The sequence below is a fragment of the Marmota marmota genome, unplaced genomic scaffold (assembly GCF_001458135.2).
Source record: "Marmota marmota marmota unplaced genomic scaffold, marMar, whole genome shotgun sequence".
Taxonomy (NCBI): Eukaryota; Metazoa; Chordata; class Mammalia; order Rodentia; family Sciuridae; genus Marmota; species Marmota marmota.
Genome location: NW_026000026.1, coordinates 7867411 through 7884420, shown reverse-complemented (window position 1 = coordinate 7884420; position 17010 = coordinate 7867411).

Genomic DNA, 17010 nt, shown 5'->3' with positions numbered 1-17010 from the left:
TTTTTATAATAACCATCTCAGTGGGTTGATCCTGTCTACCTTTGACAGATCAGGATGTCCTACATCTCAGAGCCCGAGGCAGCCAACATAGATGAATCTGGAGACGGCATCAATAATCCAGACTCCCCTGAGAGAAGGGAGTCTCTTGTGAGGATGATTCCAAAATAACGTCAAAGTTGGGAAAGAACTTGAAGGCCTCGGAGCCAAGCCCTTCGTTCTACAGATGCGGAAACTGAGGCCAGCGAGGAGGGACGTTTAGCTGAGAACAGAGCGGAGCTCACAGCTCAGGTTCAAGGTGAATCTGCCTGGTCACAGGAGCAGGGTGGCTCTTCTTCTGACCCAAGGCGCAGTAAGACGCAGCTGACCCTCCGGTTGGGCGCCGCAGCCTTTCCGGGGGTTTCCTCCCCTCCCTGGTGACACTCAAGGCTGGGCTCTTGCTCACCCGGGTCTCTGGCTGGCGAGGTCGTGGAGGGAAAGCCGGCGGTACACTCAGACCCCTGATAAGGACCGATTCCCGAGCCCCTCCCGCGGCCGGCGCGCTGCAGGGGAGCGGACCCGACACCACCCCTCCCCGCTGCAGGGGGAGGCACCGGGCGCATCTAAGAATCCGGCTCCTCTCCGCACCCCCAGCCCTGGCTCCAAGCTCTACACGTGACAGCACCTGAGAGACGTCAGGCGCACACCTGGGAGTCACAAAACCCACTCTGCTTCTCCATCTTCCTGGAGGCAGCAGAGCTCCAATTCCACCTCCAACGGCTGCCCCAGCGCGACACGGGCCAAGCTGCTCACCTCCGCCGGGTCCCTTCATCCATGCCCAGGGCCTAGCCCTGCGCTCCCAGGGCCGGGGTGCGGAGCCAGGATGTCTAAAGCGCTTCTAAAGCGTTGCTGTCGTCGCCATGGTTGTGATGTGTTTATTTTAATATATTAGGGGGAAATTCATGCAGAAATTATACGAACTCATAGATATTGTTGCTAAAATGAGACTCAAGTATATTTTTGACTTTTTTTTTTTTTAAGCTGATTTAAAGAACCACCGTCTGGAAGGGCCCGGTGCGCCCACCGCACAGCTTTTGACGCGACCTCGCGCCCCCTGCTGGCCGCGCCGCAGCTGCCCGGTGAGGCTCGGTCCGGAAGCCGACCCCAAGTCTCAGGCCGACGTGGTGGGCGCCGGGCTCAGTTCTTCCCGCAGGAAGCGCGCGGTTGCCCCACATAAGGACCAGGTGCTCCGAACGGCGCGTCCTGAGAATGCGGCGCCGTGGGGTTGAAGGGGCTCCCCGGCGATCGGTGATAAGAGCTGCAGATCCTGGGGCGCCCTCCAGGCTCCCGCTGTGGTGCCCAGCGTGGCCCTGCCCTGGGACACCCCGGCTTCTCCTGTGGACGTCCTCTGCAGGAGGAAGCTCCAGGGACCAGCCCACGGGGGAGGCCTTGCTGCCCCGCCGGGCCCCTGCTGGGGCCTCCTGCCCAGACGGGGAGGAAGAGCGCCTTCCTGCAGGTCTCTCCTCTGGGCCACTGTCCTGTATTTATCCTTCATGACGTCCTCGGTACGGCCTTTACTTACGTCTGTCCCCGTTTATCATCTATGTTCCCACCACCTGTGAGCGACAAGGGAAGAGGTGCCTCACGTGGCCGGCTCCACACCTCTGGCCCCTGTGAAGCCTTCCCTAAGCCTCTTCGGAATGGAGTCCCTAGTCCCCAGCTCTGCCCACAAGCAAGCTCAGAGAGTGCCCGACTTGCCTAAGTCCACACAGTTAGAAGTGTCCTAAGCGTCACACCTTCTGGGCTATGCCACACTGCCCTGGGTCAGGCATGCCACATTGAAGTCACTTTTCCCTTTGGGGTTGGGGGTTGCCCCTGGTCCATGAATCCTTCCACATCCCTGCCTCTGGTGACATTGTGGGGGGAGACTGAGTCATCTGGTCTGCTCATGTGGGCCAGCCCCATGCAGCAATCCCTTGGCCCGTGACTCATTCCCAATGACATTTCCAAAGAGAATGTATCAATGGAGCTTTTCACTCACAGGGAAGAGCCAGGGGTTACTCATCCCTTCAGCCTCCAAACTGGCCAGAGAAATTTCACTGCCTTTGAGACCTGTGGACAAAGGGGAGACCTATTCTAGATGTGCAGCTAGGCGTAGATGCCCAAACCCAGTCTCATCAGGCAGATGTTTTAGAAGAGTCATCGAATAGTCTGAATCCTTATTCGTATGGTTGCCATAGTGACAAAATCAATCAGTCACTCCACAAATAAACAAGGATATGACCTTCGTAGGTCAGAGGACAAAAACCCTGAGGATCAAAACAGCAAATCCCGAGAGAAAGTGTGGTTGGTCATTGTGTGGTTGGTTGTAAATTTTTTAAATTAAGTACTAAGGGAAGGCCTCCTTGGGAAGTGACATTCAGGCAAAGCAGAAGGAACAGCAAAGGCCCCTGGGGGAACATGGGGTCTGAGGCAGAGCACTGAAGCTGTGGTGCTGGGCAGAACCGGGGGCCCATCAGAGTTCTCCTGGCCACCAGGCTTTCACTGTGGGTGAGACGGGCGCAGTCATGGCAAGTCTCCCCTGGGTGTGAAGAGTTCCCCCCGGCTGCTGTGGAGAATAAACTGGAGAGATGGGAGCAGGCAGCACCCCGGGAGGAGGTGACTGTGCACTGAGGGACCAGGGAGGGAGCAGAAGCCGGCAGACTCCGTTGTACTTTGAAGGTGGAGCCGTGGGGTTTGATGGCAGGTGGAATGTGCACTTAAAAGAGAGAGAGAGTTCCAGAAGGAATCCAGGAGGTGGCCTCCACCCCTGGAAGGACAGCTGTGTGCTGTCAGAGAGGGGACAGCTGTAGGAGGAGCAAAGTTGGGAAGGACCTCAGGGGAAGACCCACACATCAAACCAAACTTCTTTGGATGCATAAAGACCTAGGTGACCCCAAAATGATCACTCACAAAAATCCAAACATGGGGCAGATGCCAGGGTAACACGGGGGGCCTGCAGGCTATAAGCAGCAGGGCAACATGAGGCAGGGGCAGAGCCTTGTCCCTGCTAGAGGACACAGGCTGGGGCCCGGGACATGCTCGTCCACTGCAGGAAAGCACAACAAGTCCGCTCAGAACCAGGAGCCAGGCGCGAACCCCCTGACAGGCCCTCCCACCGACACCCCCACCTCAAAGCCACACGGAGAGCTGCCTCATCTGCAGAGCTACACTCCCGGCTCCCTGGGGAAGGAGCTCCATAAACAGGAATAGAGGAACAAAAAGGGCCGAGTCCCCGAGACACCAGCGTGGCTCAAAGCCCGACAGTCTTCTAGGCAGAAATTGTCCACCGCAGCTGCCCTGAATGAGCGTCTCTCACGGCCAATGCGGCGCTCCAGGGTGACTAGCGTCCTGTTAACGCCTGGAGACAAACTTTTCATGTTGTTCAGATCACCTCCTGCTCCCAGCAACAGCAGGCCCCGTTTCTGGACAGTTTTAAATAAAGCGAGAGGGCCTGGTGCCAGGGGAAGTGACAACCAGTCACCCTCCACTGCCAGCTCTTGCTGACAGTGATGTGCAATGAATGGCGGTGGCAGATGCTGCCCCTCAGACCCTGCGACCCGAGCAGAGAAGCCCCGAGGAGACCCAGATATTTTGTCAGTGTGCGACTCACCAGGAGGCAGGTGGGTCCCTGTCACAAGCCATGCATGGGCTGTGTGAGTGAGCTATGCTCATTTGAGCATGTGAGGGGACTGGCCTGAGGTTGCCTGATTGGGCTGGGCGATGTCCCTGTGCCTTTCCTCTTGCTCTGCCTGTGATCCCACACAGCACCTGAGATGGGTGTGGCTTCCCAAGATGTCAATCTGCTGACCACAAGACACCACCAAGCAAGACTCCACCCTTCGAAACCCAATCCCTTGCCTTATTATTTGGGTGGAACTTTCTCGAATGTCTTTTCCCCAATAAATAGAAGATTTCGGGTGTGCTCACCCTCTCTTGCTCCTTCCAACGCTGGAGCTGACCCTTGGGGTCACCGAGCTGAGCTGTCCCATGTTAGAAACTTATGTTCACAGGCTGCAGGGTTTCTTCGCCGTTTTCTTGGTTATTAATACAGCCAGCTCCTTTGAACCCAGCTCACATTGCCAGCCCAGCCAGCTGGAGATAGGCCCCCCAAATCTCAGGAAGATGGGCCTTCTGTGAGCAGGGGAGCGGGTAAAATCTGGTGATGTAAATGGGGTCCTGATTTGGGTCAGGAGTTGCTGGGATTCATTTCTGTAGGGGGTAGCTTTGATTTCTGCCTTCTCAGCACGTGTCTCATTTTCATTTGTAAAACTGTGCTCATTGTGTCTTTTTATTACGTATTTTTGATGCTCGGGCATCTTGGGACCTCGCTGACCCTGGAGGGCCTACTCCCCATGCCCAGGGTCAGCCAGTTTCTAGGAACTGAAACCAAGTCACCTGGAGCCCCACTTTCATGTGCCAACCAACCACCCAGAGCCCACAGTCCAACTCCCTCCTTTATGGGGCTCCCACCATCCACCCGCCCTAAGGCCACTAGTGGTTGAGAAGGCAAGTGTCCCCCAAGGCTTAGAGAGCTAGGCCACTTGGGAGAGAGAGACTATTACAGTAAGACAATCAAAATTATTATTGGGTGACTTTCAAAGAGACGGTTCCCCAGGGCAGGCGTGACAACATTTTGTGATCGCTGCTCTACAGGTAGATCCAGCAAAGACAGGACAAATGACACTGGAACCTCAGGCCGCGGCCAAGCCTGGCTCAGTGCTGGCCAAACAGATGAGAATCCCCCAGGGGAGAGAGACAAAGTCAAGAAGGAAAGTGGGGAACACGCATCCTCAGGGGTGCTCTCTGCAGACCCAGGATGCGCTGAGTTCATGCATCTCACAGGAGAGACCTCACAAAGACAAGAGCTAAAACAATGTGAATGACAGGTAGGGTCAGAAGGCAGAGGGAGAGTAAGCAAGCCACCAGCAAGACCAGCAAGCAGCACTGGCCTGCTGCATGACAGGAAGGGAACGAGCCAGCCCAAGGGACAACATCACAGAGGGAGGCCGCAACACTGCAGTCCAGGGCCAAATTAGCACCAGAGCTGATTTTGGTATGGCCTGCAAACTGAGAATCATTTTTACATTTTTAACTGGGTGGGAAAAATATAAAAAGGAGAAGAATATTTCATGTTGTGTAAAAATGGTTTTAAAAAAAAAGATGGAAATTCAAATTCCAGCATCCACTGCTAAAGCATTATGAGGATGCAGACACAGACTCAGTTCTGTTGAAGGCCGCAGAGGTGAGCCCAGGGGACCAAGACAGCTCGCCTGCAAAGCCTGAGGTGCTGGCTGTCTGGAACCTCACAGGGGGCTTGTTGATCCCGGTGCTAGATCACTAAATGCCAGCCGGCCTTCCCCAGAAGAAACCAGAAGAGAAACGTGAAATGAATTCCTAGTCCTTCACATAGGTCCAGAGACTTCCAGAAGTGTCTACAGATATCTATGAACTTGGACGGAGAGGAAAAATACATCTTTATTTTCACTTATAATATACACTGTGCATTTTGGCATCAGCATATAAGTAGTCCCTATGATTTGGTCTCCAATAAAAATCAGATATTTTAATAATCCGTTAGAGTCGTTGCAAGTATCTCAAAATTCTGTTTGTGCTCGAGTACACGGTGGTCGACCTGCCTTCCAGGCCCGTTACTCAAGGGATCAATAACACAATAACTGGGGGCTGGGGTGGTGACTCAGTGGTAGAGCACTTGCCTAGCATGTGTGAGGCCCTGGATTCGCGTCTTAGCACGAACTGCATGGATTCAGAACCTGTCTCCACCACTTTCCAGCAGTGTAGACTCAGACGAGCTGCGTAACAACCCCGGGCCTCAGTTTCCTTATGGGAAGTAATGGGAGCATCTGCCTACTAAGTTCTCCTGCAAGTCAGGGCGACTGAGTATTGAGTACTCAGGACAGTTCAGCACGCAGTCCACAGAGGGGGACCTGAATGTGCAGTGATTCTTATTCTGAGTAGGAAGGAAAGGACCTCAAATAAACCCTCACAGGTCCACACGGACAGAGGATAGGAACAGCCGAGATGTTGCTCCCGGGGAAGGAGACGTGCACACCACTGGCTTTTTTCCTGAGCCGCTGGGAATGTCTCATGCTAAATGCAACCTGTTGGTGGCAGGTTTCTCCAGTTGGGGTCAGCTACTCACAGCCCACCTCCACCTTTCCTGAAAAGAAAGTTTTACTGGTGCCTGGTCCTGCCTGATTGTCTAAGGATTAGTAAGGGGACTGTTGGGTAGCTGTGATAGAGACTCTGTGGCTCACAAAGCCCAAATATTTACTTTCTGGGCCTTTAAAGAAGTTTGCTGCCTCTGTTCCACCTGGATTTACATCTCCAGTTGGGCACAGGTGACCCTGCCCAGGCAGCCTGCTGGAGCTGGGCCAGGTTGTTCTCCACTGTTGTCTTTAACAGTAATGATGTGGGCCTGGAGCCCACAGGCAGGGGTCGAGGGAGCATCCCTTGCTTGGGGGCTGCTTGGCTGGCTTCCTTAGAAAATGTGGAGGGCATGGGGCTGGCCCAGCTGCCTCCTTGACACGTGGCCACTCAGAAGAGGAGGGCCAGGGGGATCATTCCTCCTCTGAGCTCCCAAGGGAGCTGCCCTTGTTCAAGGAGCAGCCAGGATGCAGTGGCTAAAGGATGTCCCTCCTCCAGCCAGTGCCATGGCACCTCTCCTGGCGAAGCCTGAGCAGAGTAAGAAACTGGAGATGAACTTGGACTCTGATTGCTTTTTTCTTTCCAAGAGGACTCGGGTTCGGCCTCTAATTCCTTGGAACTTGAATTTTCTTGCACTTTTGGTGACAAGGAATCTTGGGACCTTAATTTATCCCAAGGAATGTCATAAAGAATTCATATTCAAATGCGAATGTTCCACTGGCTTCTATTATAGGAGTGTATTTAATCTCACAAGCAAAGCTCTGATGAGCCACCCCGGAAAACAAAGCTGGACAGAATGTGAGGTGACAGAAGCACTGGAGAATTCCTTTTCACTGAGCACTGAGTAGCCTTCATCTTGACTCACTGAGCGTGCTCCTCCCTGGCAGATGCGGGATTCAAGAAGGCAGGGACAGCCCAGAGGTTCGGGAGGTCGAGCAGGAGAACCCCACGTTTCAGGCCAGCCTCAGCAATTTGAGGTGGCCCTCAGCAACTTTGAGACAGGGTCTCAAAATATTTTCAAAGTTTTTCAAGAGCTGGGGAGGTAGCTCAGCAGTAAAGGACCCCTGGGTTCAACTCCCAGTACCAAAAAAAAAAAAAAAGCCAGGACTAGTTGAAGACAGCTCGAGAGGAGGGAGATTTAAAAATATACCTGCCTGACCTGCGGCTCTGGCTCACTGGGCTGGAAGCGCCTGGCACAGCTTTGTTAAGCCCCAGGCTCTCTTCCTGGCAGCCAAGGTGGAGAAGGCTGCCCTGGGACACCCCGCCACCGTCTGGTGTCCCTCCAGGTAGCAAGGCTGACGACTGACCTCGGCAGCCTGCCGCCCCCTCCCTCTTTCCGCCCTGGTCCTGCGGGAGGGGAGGTGTTCTGGAGCAGCAGGGCAGCTTTGTCCCTCTGGTGGGCTTGCAGCCCGGGACAGGTGTGGGGAAGCAGGGGACAGCATGTCTGCAAGATGGGCCAGACCTGAGCATGACCCCAAATAACGCTTGGGTGGAATTTTCATCCTGGTCGACCTAACTCAAGAGTCTCTTTCTCACTTGGTTTCAAACCTCAGAAAAGAATAGAAGGATGTTAAGGATCGGTCCCCTAAGACCCCTTGTCTGCACCTCCCTCGCTGGGCTGATGCACATGCTTTGCTCCTGTCCCTGTTCTCTTCTCCAAGAAGCCTTCTCCAGATGAAGACAAGTCCCCTGGCTGTGTGCCTGCATAAGACCCTCTCAACAACTCCCTACCTTTTTTTTTTGGGGGGGGGACCAGGTATTGAATACAGGGGCACTTAACCACTGAGCCACATCCCCAGCTCTTTTTTTTTTTTAAAGGGGCTCTGCCTAGGGGCTCGTTAAATTGCTGAGGCTGGCTTTGAACTCACGATCCTCCTGCCTCAGCCTCCGGAGTCGCTGGGATTACAGGTCCCCCTTTCTTATATCAAAAAAACTGAAATTAACAGAATTCCTCATCCTCAGCTGGCATGCGGGGGCCAGATCTTTCTTTGTAGCTGAGCCATCCCGGGCACCGAGGGCTGTTTGCCAGCATCCCTGGCCTCCGTCCACTAGATGCCAGCAGACCTTCCCCTCTCCCAGTTGTGACAAAGCATTTGCAGACATTGCCCAATGTCCAGGCCAGCTTCACAAGCGTGCAACCCCCCGCAGTCACAGGGCCTCAGCGCAGAAGGGCCTGTGCTGGGTTGGACGCTCTGCTGAAGCTGTCGTGAGGCTCTTCTTCCCATCGGTGCAGCCTCACGGTGAGCAGCACAGCGTATCCCCTTCCGTTCTGCAGCGAGTCATTAGCTGGTGATGGAAATGCTGAGTAGCCTTTGAACATGGGCCCTGCAGATTATGTTGCTGGAATTAATTGTGTTCCTCCATTTTCAAGCCTTCTGTCCTCCAACAATGGGAGCTCTGGGACTACGGGACATGACCTGCCTCTGTCACTCCTGTGTCCCCAGTGTTGGCAAACAAAGTGTTCAAAAATACTTGAGGAGGCCGAGCACATGGGAGAAGCTGGATCTGGGCCCTGTGTCCACCCTCCCTGCCCCCGGCTGAGGGGCTGGAGGGAGGAATGTCCTCAGCCCCCACCCCCACCTCGTGTCAGGGGTGAGTGGCTCTGGTCATCAGCCGTGCTGCCCCCTCCCCACGGCTGGGGGAACATTCTTCCAAACTCCTCATGCGTATGGAACGGCAAGGGTGGCTTTGAGGTCTCGGGGCCTCTCCTGCAGCCCTCCATATGCTGTGGCAGCTGGACGGGCGGCGGTGCCCAGATGTCCTAAGATGAGGCTGGCCCGGCGGGGTGAGGGACTGCTGCATTTCTGAGCTGGACCCAGACCTTCCCCTGGCATTACTTCCGGCCAGTTCAGCTGCCCTCCCGTGGGACCCTGGCAGGGGGCCAGCTGTGGCTCTCAGCGTCTGGCCAGCCAGCAGCTCAGGAAGCCCGTGAGCACCCGGAAAAGGTCACTGGGACAAAAGCACTTGAAATGGGACCCAAATTTCAGAGAGACTGGGAACTGAGGCTTCATCTTAGAAAATGAAAGTCAAACTGATAAGGATGAGCTTATTTCTTCCCCCATCACGGCCGGTGGCGCCCCTCCCCAGTGGAGGGCGGCTCCTGGGCTCCCTCACATTGTGCTGCTTGGTCTGGACGGGAGCTGGTGACAGGGTGGGTCCCATTGGTGGAACCCACCAGGCGGTGCAGCCGGGACTGGTGCGCGTCTCTGTGGAATCTATAGAATCCCTAATTTCAGGAACCATGAATCGTCCCACAGGTCGCTGTCAGCAGCCCTGAGCTTACTTCGGGCTTCGGCGCGAGGAGCGGTGTCCCCACTGCTGGGCTGGTTGGCCCCGGGAGGAGGGTCCGTGATCCTCCAGAGAGGACAGGCATGGCACGCCACAGGCGGTGCTTCCCCTGGGACGTGGTTTTATCAGCAACATGAAGCACGTGGAAGGGCAAGGACACGGCGCATGGTCCAGGTGCCCAAACCAAAGGTCGAGCTGCCCGCGCTGCCGCCCCTCCCGGGTCATCCAGAGCCCCCTCCGAGACTCAGCTCCCCTCAGTCTGCTTCTGTCCTCCTACCACCCCACCCGAGCAGCCCCCAAAGACAACCTGTCCAAACCTCCGGAGCTATGGACACAGTCCCCTACCTGGCAAAGGGGACCCTGCAGGTGTGGTTAAGCATCTTGAGGTGGGAAGGGTGTCTTGGTGGCCCAGGTAGGTCACCGTAACACAGGGACCCCAGGAGAGGAGGGAGGAGGGTCAGAGAGACCATGGGGGAGGAGGGGAAAGAAGAGCCGGAGGGGCTGGCACGGAGGGAGCCTGGGTCACCCGGCCCCTGAAATTGTTAGGCGGTTGGTGGTGGTGACGAAGGGGCAACCCAGAGCAAGGAATGCAGGCCATTTCCAGATGCAGGGAAAGATGGGGATGGACCGTCCCTGAGCCTCCAGAGAAAACGCAGCCTTGATGACCGTGACTTTGAGACCTCTGACTCCCGGGACTGGAAGAGCTTATGGTTGTCGTAGGCGCTGCATTGGTCACAGCGACGATCGATCGGAAACAGCAGCCAGAGGCCATTTCCTCTCCCCTGTGGGCCTGAAGGGCCCGCCTGGCTGGCTTGCCCCACAGTCCTCCACAGAGAAGCCAGAGGCAGCGCTCCTTCCTTCTGCAGCCCTCCCCAGCCCTTCAGATATGGTCCGTCTCCTGAGGGCTTATGCGGGAAGCTGGGTCCCCAGGCTGGTGACGTTAGGTGGTGGCAGGATCCTTGTGGGTGAGGTCCTTTCTAGTCCCACCAAGTGATCTCTCCTTCTCAAAAGCAATGCTGCCATTATGATGCCACCCACTGTGAGGTCCTCACCGGAACTACGAGCTAAGGAAGCCTTGTTTTTAAAATAAAGTATTAAGCTGCTGGGAGCCATTAGCCAAGTAGGTCTGACAATTTCCTTGCCAGCGTACCCCATGTTGCAGTGACATTGCATGTAGGTGACCTTGCTCAAGGACCAGGGCGGATTAGGGTGTTCCCGGTTTAGGATAATTGGGTTTAGGGCGTTCCAGGTTTAAGATTATTCCTGCTGGGAATAGGGCGTATCCTGCTGCCTGAGTTCCCCTTGAGTTCTCATGGGATTCAGACAGTATTTTTTGGGACACAGAAGCCCAGTGGGGGTGGATTTGGGCAGAGAACGTGGATTTCCCCAGAACGTGATTGTAGACGGCTGGTGTGAGTTCGGGAATAAAGAGTTGCTGTTTGAATCTACAAGCTGTGTGGTGGCTCGTGATTGTGTGCCCAGCCAGACTGCGGCATTAAGCCTAAGGTATTTTGTTATAATAAAGACTAATGCAGACTAATACACCTTCTCATGGTTTTCCGTTGCCTTGGACTAACATCCGGACTCCTCATCAAGGCTCATGACGCTTTGCCTGACCTGGCCTGGCCTTCCTCTCTTTTCTCTGCTCCAGCCCAACTTGGCTCCCCTTGCATGTTCCAACTCGGGATGTTCTCTCCAGCCTCAGGGCCTTTGCACTTGCTGTCCCCACTGCCTAGGATGCTCTTTTCCCAACTCATCTCATGGCTCTCTTCCTCAGAGATCCTGTGGCTACCACCCCAGCCATAATTCCTTTTTGAATATTGGGTATAGAACACGTTCTCATTGCTAGTCGTGCATGAGCTACAGTCTACCACTCAACAAAAGTCAGGACTTTAGCAATCGTGGGCTCCTCACCCCATGGTCCTCTTCCCTGTCCCGTCCCTCCTCTCTTCCAAGGGAACTGTGTTCTGGGTGCTCTACTCAACCCTCCCTTACTTTCCTTTTATGTAGTTTTATCACACATGGAGGCGTAGGTTCTGTGACCAAAACTTCAAAATCGTCTCGCACCTGGGAAGGTATGAATCGCTGCGGTCATTCATTACCCCAGAAATTCAACCAAGACCACCAGCCCCCATCATGTGCTTGCTTTTAAACCTAGAAACTCAAGTGTGACACCACGCCTCAAATACTTGTCTGTGTGTGTGCACGTGATCATGAGTACACAGAAAACCTCAAAACACTCATGGGGAATTCACAATGTGTGCCAGAAACATCCACAGCTAGTTAACGACTTGGTTATTCTGTACCTGACTCCTCCATGTATTCAAAAAAGACCAAAAACCCTGCACTGAAGTGGTTGAGACCTCATTAGGAGACCATGGGCACTGCACAGGCCTACACTAGCCTTGCTTGGGGTAGCTGATTGGCTCACAATATCCCACCATGCTCCAAAAGGTGGGGAGGGTCTGAGGATGATTAGGTGCATAAAATACTTGGGAACAGCCGGAAAAAGCACCCAGAACACAAAGGAATGTCTCCTAAAATGCCCTGGAGGAACAAGAGAGCCTACACTCGTCAGCCGCAGGATCCACTTTGAAGAGAGACCCCCTGCCAGCTCGGTTATTTCAGGGGAATCTATTGTCGGCAAGGACACATCAGGGGACCTGTGAACAGGAGATGGCTCCTGGCATCTCACTCAGTTTTCAAAAGATTAAATGAAATCACCTAGGTGGGGAAGGACTTCCTGAGTGCCACAAAGCCAAAAGTGAGCTGTGAACACCGGAAGGCAGCCAGCTCCCAATGTCACGTTTGCTCGGAACCCAATCAGCACTCAGCACGAAGCAGTCTTTCAATAAATGTCTAAAGAATGACGCGCCCCTTGCCTAAGTGGTCTTAGTCATATGTAACATATATTCATACACATGTCCATATATACGAACATACGACAGTGGATCATACACATACGTACATATAATATATATATACATACATGATCAAGGACATACAACTTGGGGGAAATACTACCAAGAATAAGTAGTATTTTTTAATGAAAAGGCTTTAAATGTGTGAAAAGCTGCTTAAGCTTGATCACAATAAACATACAAATTAACCATGAAAAACGTTTTTAACCATCAGATTGGCAACGCCTAAAGTCTGAATGACTGTGTTGGCGAGGCGCAGGAAGTAACCCTGTCTAGTGTTGTAGACATTAATACTTTCTCTTCAGAAGGGGTTTTTGCGCTGCCAAAATCAATTCAAAATCAGAACTAGGCGTGCTCTCGCAGAGTAAGCACTTTATCGCTTGTTAAATGCATTTGTACACAGACATAAAAATTAAGATATATAATTTAATTTAATTTAGTTGATATTGGGGATTGGACACAGAGGTGCTCTACTTTTGAGCTACACCACCAGTCCTTTTTGTATTTTTTTATTTCATTGAGACAGGGTCTCACTAATTTGCTGAAGCTGATCTCAAACTTGCAATCCTCCTGCCTCAGTCTCCCGAATCACTGGGATTAGAGGCAAGTGCCCACTGCACCCAGCAACTTGAAGATATTATTTCAGGGCTCGGGTTGTGGCTCAGTGGTTGAGCACTTGCCTCACATGCATGAGGCACTGGGTTTGATGCTCAGCACCACATAAAAAAAACTAATAAATAAAATATATTGTGTCCATCTACTTTTTAAAAAGATATTATTTAAATGATATAAGAAAAAATGTTCAACATCTCTAGCAACTAGGGAAATGCAAATAAAAATCACATTGAAATTTCATCTCTAGTCATAATGGCAATTATCAATATAAACAATAAAAAGTATTTGGTGAGGATGTGGGGAAAAGGGTACACTCATACATTGTTGGTGGGACTGCAAATTGGTGCAACCACTCTGGAAGGCAGTATGGAGATTCCTCAGAAAACTAGGAATGGAACCACCTTATGACCCAGCTATTCCACTCCTTGCTATCTATCCCTAAGATCTAAAATTAGAATACTGTAGGAATGCAGCCACATCAATGTTTATATCAGCACAATTCACAATAACCAGACTATCGAACCTATCTAGGTGCTCTTCAACAGATGGATAAAGAAAAATGTGATACATATACACAATGGAGTATTACTCTATGAAAAAGAATGAAATTATGTCGTTTCATCAAATGGTAAATGGAAGGAACTGGAGACTAGACTACTAAGTAAAATAAGTCAGATTCAGAAAGTCAAGGGTTGAATGTTTTCTCTGATATGCAGAAGCTAATCTAAAGTTGGAGGGAAGAGAGAAAATAAAAGGGGGGCAATGTCATAAGAGAAAGATCAGAGGAATAGAAAAAGGGGATTGATGGGGAAAGAAGAGGGACGGGATAAGGGGAAACATGGAATGAGTCTGACCTAACTTTCCCATGTACATATATGAATATACGACAGTGAATCCCACCACTTTTTAAATCCACAGACACCAACTCTTAAGAAAAAAAAAAGGTAAGTAAATAGATCAGCAGAGGAAAGGAAACAGGGAAGGAGGAGGGGATGGGTAAATACTGGGAACTTAATTGGAGCAAACTATACTGCATGCATTTATGATTATGTCAAAATAAATCCTAATGTATAACTTATGAACCAATTTTTTAAAATTTTTTAAAAAATGTTATTTGAAGCATTGCTACTAATAGCAGAAATACTAAGTATTCAAAGTGTCCATTAATGAGGATCTGATTAAAGAAATTGTAGAGCATGTATTCATGGCATTAAAAAGGAGGTTGGTCTACAGGAACTGAGAACAATTGGAACCAAAAAGTGAGCCTCTGGAACAACGTGAACAGAATGTTACTATTTGCATTTTAATAGAACATGTAGGACAGGCAGCAATCTGGGAAAGCTGAGGCAGGAAGATCACAAGTTCTAGGCCAGCCTGAGCAAATTAGTTAGAGCTTGTCCCAAAAAATAAAGATGGGGGCACTGGGGTAGTTGCTCAGTGGTTAGAGCGCTTGTCTAGCACATGTGAGGCACTGGGTTCGATCCTCAGCACCACATAAAAATAAATAAAATAAAGGTATTGGTCTAATTACAACTAAAATATATAATATATGTAAAGATGGGGAATGTAGCAGTAGGCCCTGGATCCATTCCAGCAATGCAAAAATAAACATTAATAAATGGTATATATCACTGGACTTGGGCATAAAAGCCTGTACATCCAACTACTCAGAGCTTGAAGCTGGGGACCACCTGAGTCAGGAATCACTGCCATCTAGGCAATGTAGCATGACCCTGTCTCAAGAACATAAAAAGGCATATGTGCAAATATGCTTCTACAAGAACATATTAAGACTGATTACAGGGATTGTCTGAAGAAGGACCTTGAAAGACTAAGGGTTATGAGAGAGAAGACTTCCACATTTTGTATATATTATTTTTCACTTTAAAACTTCTTATTTTGAAATAATTTTGAGTTTCCAAGATAAAGTTCCCATATACCCTTGACCCAGTTTAACATCTTGTAAATCCCTGAAAACGTCTGTAAGAACCAAGAAATGAACACTGGTACAATATTATAAATGAAACTACAGACTTGACTCAGTTGAGGGATGTTCCTATGGATCTTGTGCCCCAGGATATAGCCTGGATGTCTCAGAGCACTTAGTGAACATACTTTCCAACTGCTTAAATTTTATCCTGAGCATGAAAATCTAATCATTTTTCCTGAGCATGAGTTACTTTTAAAAGCCTAAACATTTTTAAAACTAAATGTGCATGGGTGCAGTGGAGGATCCCTGTAAGCACAGCAGCTCAGGAGACTGAGGCAAAAGGATCATATGCTGAGAGCCACAGCCGCGAGTCCGAAAGACGAAAGACGCATGGCATTTTTGCCAGAATGGAGTGGTTGAGAGGTGACGCCAGCAAGCCATTGAGATGATAATGGTTATGTTAAGCTGTGTATATTAGACCCCTGCTGTCCGCCTTGGCCCGCCGCTGCTTTGGAGTTCTCCCGAGGATTCCCGGAGAGTTCCCATTGGTTGGGGAAGGGCCGGGAGAGGGATTTCCGGTTGGTGTGTGGGGTGTCCCGAGAGAAGGCCTTGTGGGTGGCGTTCGCAGGAGTGTGGAGAATAAAGGAGTTCCTGTTTTGAACCTACAAGGCTGTGTGGCGGCTTGGTTATTTTGTGCCCAGCCAGACTGTGGCAATCATAAGTTATTTTGACATAGAGTCTAAGTTGCTGAGGGTCTTGCTGTTGAGCTGACCTTGAACTTGTGATCCTCCTGCCTCAACCCCCCAATTCAATGGAATTGTAGATGTGTGCCATTGCACCTGGCTCATATCTCCTAGTTTTTAAAGGCCAAAAACAAATGAAACAGCCATAGGCTGGAAGAAACACTTAGGCTTATATAGAAAAACAAACAAACACAAGGCAAAATGAAACCACCACAAACTATGATTTAGGTCTTTTTTATTTGGGTGGCCCTGGAGGGTCAGGGGGAGGTCTAAAGCTGCTTCAACAATTTAACAAGTGCATCTTGTGTTTTCCATTTTTAATTAATCTATATATTTTTTGCCTCTCGTAGTATTTTGATGAATTGGTGATTACATGTAATTTCTTGGAGTGTACCTTCATGATAATCAGAATGAAGATGGGAATGGGTAAAAGAAACAAGCTTACAAATGGTTACTTTTGGAAATTTGTACCTGTAGTGTTTCAGGCTGAATTAAACCCATAAATTAACCCTTAACAACAGCGGGGGTAGGAGGGAGTGGATTAAATTTTTAAAAAAATACTAAAAGATGACTCATGGACCGGAATTGTGGCTCAGTGGTAGAGCGCTTGCCTAGCATGCATGAGGCAGCAGGTTCGATCCCTGGAACCACATAAAAATAAAGAAATAAAATGAAAGTATCATAAGTATCGTGTCCATCTACAACTAAATATATATATTCATGATTATCTTTAAAAATAATTTTATCCTTTTAAACATTTATTTCTAACAAAATGTTGTCAAAGTATCCATATTATATGAACATTATGATCATACAAATGGGTTTTTGTTTTGTACCGTGAGCTGAACCCGGGGGGTGTCTTACCACTGAGCCACATTTCCAACTCTTTCTTAAATATTGAGACAGGGTCTCACTAAGTTGCTTAGGGCATCACTGTTGCTGAGGCTGAACCTGAACTTGTGATCCTCCTGCCTCAGCCTCCTGAGTGGCAGGGATTATAGGTGCGCCTCTGCACCCTGCTTGTCCCAGTCTTCACAGAGCATCTGTTTGAAAAGCCTCCCACTCTTTGGGAAAACGGCACATCAGGAGCTCTGCCCTCCCCACTGTAGACATCGGGGCTCAACCCAGCTGGGATTAGGAATGTGACTTGGCTCTGCTGACCGGGTAAACACGGAGCAACTCTCATCGAAAAGGTCTGTGGCAGAAAGATGCTGAGTCTTCTAAGAGAGGAGGGGCTGGTTCAAGGAAGATTAACGATGGCATGGACGCAGTTTCCTCTAGTGCTCGATGGGGCAGTGCAGTTTGTTCTTCTGGGCCCAGTTCTACACAT